The sequence below is a fragment of the Nothoprocta perdicaria genome, unplaced genomic scaffold (genome assembly GCF_003342845.1).
Source record: "Nothoprocta perdicaria isolate Ctin4 unplaced genomic scaffold, notPer1 scaffold_44, whole genome shotgun sequence".
NCBI classification, from domain to species: Eukaryota; Metazoa; Chordata; class Aves; order Tinamiformes; family Tinamidae; genus Nothoprocta; species Nothoprocta perdicaria.
Window position 1 is genome coordinate 563,224 of NW_020455688.1, and position 6,000 is coordinate 569,223.

A 6,000-nucleotide genomic window follows, 5' to 3' on the forward strand; every position below is an offset into this window, starting at 1 on the left:
CTTGTTCCAAGCTGCAGCTGGACCTGAGGTTAATTTTCCTGCCAAGGCTTAGCTATAATTTAAATTTTCTACACTGTTTAAACTGAGTAATCTGTACTTCATATCTCTCAGGCATTAATAAAACAGTTCTGAAAAGTTTCAGGATAAAAGGTTAAACCCATAAAAATATGTAACTCATTTATAAAAATAACTCCATCAGATTTTTCACAAGTCAAAACAGCAAAGGTGTTGATTCCATGTGTAATAACCTTGGAAGCTCCGCTGATAAAAGTCATCAGAGCAGCTTCTCTTTGGGATTCACCAGCCACAGACTTTTCAAAGGCTGCACCAAGGCTGCGGATGTTGCAGCAGTGTCTGTCTGGCATCTCCTGCTTCACAAGCAGGCAGCTCAAGGGACCTAGAGATGTTCTTGGCCACCTCCATGCGTCTCTCTTCCTGCCATGAAGCTTGGCCCAGATCTTCTTTGTGAAGGGTTTTGCTCAAATGTCCATCTCCTGGTGGTATCGGTCCCTCCTAACAAGATGGAAAGCTTCAAAGAGACCTCGTTATCTTTTAGAATTGCTCTTTGCAAGGAGAACAGGGACAATTCCCCTTTTTTAAAGAGGTACCTGTGATCTAGTAGCTTAATACACCCAGTCTGCAGAGGAATTTTATTTAAACTGCGTCCTTTCCTTGCTTTCTTCTCTAGACATGGAACTGTGCCAATGTCACCTGTAGGTGACCCTTCAGGTATGCCAGACATCTGAACCACCCTACATGTCTCCTGCAGACTCACATGAAGCTGTTGCCTGTTTTTCTCTTTTGACTCTCTAGGAATCAGTTGAGCTGGTGCAGATGCAAACATTTGACTTCTAGGACATCTGAAGTCAGGTGAGATGGACCCTCTTCTTGTCTCTGAGCCCAAGAAACTCTCTTCTCTATTCCCTAGAGAGGAGAATCATATCTGCTATTGTTATAAGGTGAATCAAAATGAAAATGGTCAAAAAATATTCTGCAATACACACTCACTTGCTTACAAGTCACTTCTGCTTTGGTTTGGATTGGGATTGACGGAGTGTGCTGGATGCCAAGCAGACCTATGGAATCAGCAGGGCCTGGAGGCAACTTTTAAGCTCTATTGAAAAAAACATATATTTCACTATGGCTGTAAAATAGTATTAAATACGGTTATATAGCTCCTCAGGAGCTCAAAAATTATTTTGAAATAAATCAGCTTAAAATAAAACCAAGAATTCCTTGTTATAACTGATACTATATTTATATTCAAATAATCAGCTTTTCTTGGTAAGCATTAGCTCATATTTGCCTATGAGTTTTTAAAAACCTAGTCTTTCTCCTCTTCATCAGCAGCCCGTTAAGCCTTTTCATCGGCAGCATTTGCTGCAAAGTCAGGTAATGCAAGGCAAGCATCCTTACGTCTCATTATTACTGATTACCCAGCTCTGGCCTGCTTTTTCCCCAGCTGGTTCTGCAGGCCTGGCCTTTTCTAGGAAATGCCATCATTCCTCACGACAGCACAGCTTAGAGACTTGCTGTGAACTGTATCTCCTTGCACCACTCTATAGGATCTGACAGTGCAGCTATTTAAAAGCACTTCATTTCAGGAGGCCAAAGGATTAGTATATGGTTAATGTTTACAGTACATTATATTATTCCAGAAGCAAAAAGCAACAGCCCTGGGGTTGGCCACAAAATGCAGTCCAGGCTCCTTATTAGAAATACACTGATTTACATCAAAATCCAAATCTTTGCTGATATGACCTGATACACTGATTTACATCAAAATCCAAATCTTTGCTGATATGACCTGAGCTGAGTGCTGCACCAAAACCTTGCAATGTGCTTGCTTGCTTGCTTGATGCCTCAGTTACACACATAATAAACCCATGAAGCTCTGAGCCATTTCTTTGGCTCCATGCTGCTGTAGCTACCATCTACAGCTGGTCCAATGTCTTACTCAGGCTTTGGTCACACTTTAAAAGAAGCTTCATCTCAAAATAGTATCTTAATGAAAGGGAAAGGGGCTCTCTGCTCTCCTGCCTGCTTCAGAAGAAGCCAGTTATTGCCCACAGCCCACAGTCCTTGCCCTTTCCTTCCAAGCATGAGAATTTATCAGAGAGACATGAAAGACAGTAACTAAACTATGGCCAACTTCAGTGGGAGCATGAGTAGGCCCTAGCAAAACATTGCCTTGTTCAAATAACCTTAATGACATATAGGATAGATCACTGTAGGCTAGCCAGCCTCTTAGATCTAGTTTTTTTCTTTTCTTTCTATTTATAATAAAAATGAGAGGAGAAATAGGAGAGTGCTTCAAGTACACACTGTATGAATAGAAGTAGCAATAATGATATTTAGCCTTTATGCAGTGGCTTGTTATCTGCAGATTTCAAAGCATTTCCACAAAAGGACAAGCTCCAGAACGAAGAGGTGACACTTGGAGGCTCACCCAGCACGTCCTGCCAGGGCCAGGGAGCGACGCCAGCCTCCCCTTGCCACTGGCCACATATTGGCTTTGAAGCAGCTTACCCTGGCTGTGAATCCCATCACCACCACCTCCCTTTCCTGGGCAACTACCCATCTAGTTTCTGTTGGGATGGGGATTAGTTCTAAATGGACAGGAATAACATCTAGATGCAGATGTGCTCCAACAGAGCTCAAATTGGAGGGAACAGCAAAATAGCCCAGTGTGTACGAAAAGGAGTTTATTTTATCTAAATTTGTGATGCATATGCATCAAAAAAGACATGTATGTGGAGGAAAGAGTAACCCGTTTGCTCTCCTGCGTTAGGGACAACAGGAACTCTCATGCAGCTCGGAGCCCTCCTTTACCAGCTCTTTTAGCACCAATTTGCAGACATGTGAACACTCCAGTGCAGGGCACCAGTCTGCAAAGCCTTCCCACAGAACAAAAATCAAACCTGAAGTACGGTGCCTTGAAGATCCTTGTGTTTCAAGGCAGCAAAAGGCTGGAAAGCCCAACTCTTCCTGGTGTTTAAAAACATTTTAGGACAAGTGGCTCTACCAAATGAATAAATGGCAGCGGGGAGCCTCTCCACAGCTACTTGAGATTTTGGTCCTGTTCCTGACACGGGAAAAACGCTTTTGCTGTGCTTCTTCCTTGTGTGTTGCAAACTCTGTGCAACACGAGGATTTCCATGGAGATAGAAGCGTTGCATATTGTTGAGGCAAGGATGTGAATTTAAAATAGAAATATGATTGATCTCCAAATGCTGCTCAGGGGGCAAGGCACTGTTATGCTAAAAAGTATGTTTTGCAGCCCTCGGTCACACTGCTTGGGTTTGCTGTTGTTAACTCCTCAGCTGCCAAACGTGGTATCTGGAGAATTACTAGCTTGGAATAGCATTAAAATGATTTGGCAGTAGCCATCCCCTGATGGTTCAGTGCTGGCATTTCTGCAATAAATCTGCATGGTGAGGGCAATAAGTGCTCACCCTGCCAGGGGCTGGGAAGCATCAATTCCCGTGACAGGGAGGTGTGAGGACTCTCAGTGACATCAAAAAGGGGTTCAGTGTCTTGCAGGATCAGCCCTTGAGACTTTGGATTCACAGGTGAATTTAACAGCAGTGAGGTTTGGTTATTAATTGAATAAAAATAAGGAAAATCTCTGTTGGATATATCTGTTTGTCCTTCATTAACTGTCAGCAAATGACAAGGAAGGAAAGAAAAGGAAGGAAGGAAGGAAGGAAGGAAGGAAGGAAGGAAGGAAGGAAGGAAGGAAGGAAGGAAGGAAGGAAGGAAGGAAGGAAGGAAGGNGAAGGAAGGAAGGAAGGAAGGAAGGAAGGAAGGAAGGAAGGAAGGAAGGAAGGAAGGAAGGAAATTATATATATGTATATATAATTCAGAAAAAAAGAGGATTATATATATGTATATATAATTCAAATCAAATGAGTATGTGTTACCAACCCTAAATACTTAGATTGGATTTCAACCAAACAGGTAACACAGAGATACACAACCACCTACCACCTTCACAGGTCGTTTCAGCCACTGGCTGCAAGAGCTCCCTCCCCAGTGATGTCTCCAAAAGTCTCTTAGGACAGGGAAGCATCATAAATATTAAGGACAATGTACATTATGCCTCTGGGGAAAAACCCCTGGGTGCTTCACTTCTCACTGTTGCAGCAGTTCATGTGAATGTGAGGGCCTCCATGAACGTCAGTATGAAATTACTTGTTTTTATTTAGGAATAGAAGTGGAGGCGGGAGGTGCTAATCACGTGCCCCTGTGGGCTCCGTACCTCTACATGGCATGAAAAGAAACTCTGGCACACAGGTCTCTGGGGCTCCGTGCAGTTTGGGCCTCTCAGATCCACCTGCTTTAAGCAAAACCAGCCTTTCCTGAGGTAAAAGACACTGTCCTTTCCCCTGCACCGACCTGTGCAGCTCATTTCCCCGTGCCCATTTCACATGCAAAATGCCACACCATTAACTGCACCATGTCAGGACAATGTTCGTCTTCTTACTGCTATTCAGAATCTGTGGAGAATGAAGCATTTTACATATTCTAGATTAGACAAATGGCTCACCAAAGGCAATCTTCATTAAAATTCCACTCATCATTAAAATGCCATATACATAAGTATCATTAAAATGCAGAGCTGGCTTGTCCACATATACAAATTTCCCTCTATTAAACCATGAAATTATAACACTTAATGATGTTAAAAACAAAACAAAAATAAAAAGAGTTTAATCTGGCAACAAGCCATCAGACAAGTTCTGCAGGTCTGAAATTCATTGTAAAACTATTGCTTGGTGTTTTAGTGTTTTTAGTTTTGTTTTTATCCACAATGTGTTTGAAAACCAGACTGCAGATTTCTTATCCCCTGTGTGAACACGCATGGTGAGGAGGAAGTGGATCTGAAAGCATCAGAGCCGCCGCACTGCACGAGGCTTTTGGAAGCCCAGGAAAAAAATCCAAATAAACCATCGAGAAACATGAGCCTTCAGAGGCCTCTCTCATCCTGGAGCTCAGCTGCTGCCACGACAGCTAGCACAGAATACTACCCTCAAAAGCTGATCCACGTCCACCTTAAAGTTATTTATATAATTGGGTTTCCTGAGTTAGGAGAGAGATGATCTTTATTCCTCCAGTATATTAGGAACCTTCTGACAATTCACAGACTATGTTTATCAAGACCAGTTTATATCCCACTTCAAGGTTGTCCTTCAGATCAAATATCCCTCAGGAGTATTCCCTGAACAACCCTGAACATCGCACTCTTGAATGACAGTTTCTCTTTTCTACAAGGCAGCCATAATAATGCCTGAGGTTTGCAGTTGGGATTTTGGGATCAGAACTACACACCTGCAATTCAAACAACCCATACGGACTTGATGATCTAAAAGGTCCTTGCTGATGATGTGGAAGCAGCTATGCTGGCTTTAGGGACTTAGATGTTTGGGATAGAAAGTGATTTACTGTCTTATGCTCCTTGCTAAAAACTGTCAAATCCCTGGCTGACATTTTCACATGGAAATTCACATGGAAGTCCAGGGAATTCTAGAACAGGTCACCATCTTTGTGAGCATGGGATGGAGGTGGCGATGCCATCACTGCAGGTGCCTCTTTTCCTGCCTCGGCACTGACCAGGGCACCTTTGTGGTGCAAAGCTGAGGAGCATCGTTCTACTCTATCGCAGTGGAGACCAAGATGTGACAAAAGGATTCAACATAAAACAAGTTTCAGAGCAAGTGACAGGGGGATTAAAACCCAAGCAGAGCATAAATATACAAGGTTAGTATCATCAAAATGGAATTACTTTATCTTTATTGTTCTTTATAGGCTGCATATTGACCACAAAGGTGAACTGCTTTCTGTAGCATGTTCAATTGACTTCGGGAAACTTCCTTAAATCAAATCAGAAATGTTTTGAGATTTCTCGGGAGAACAAATGAGAAATAAATAGCAAAGCAGCATTTCGCTGAAGTGTCTAGTCACCAGTCATCATTAGATCTGACAGACAGGACAAGATGT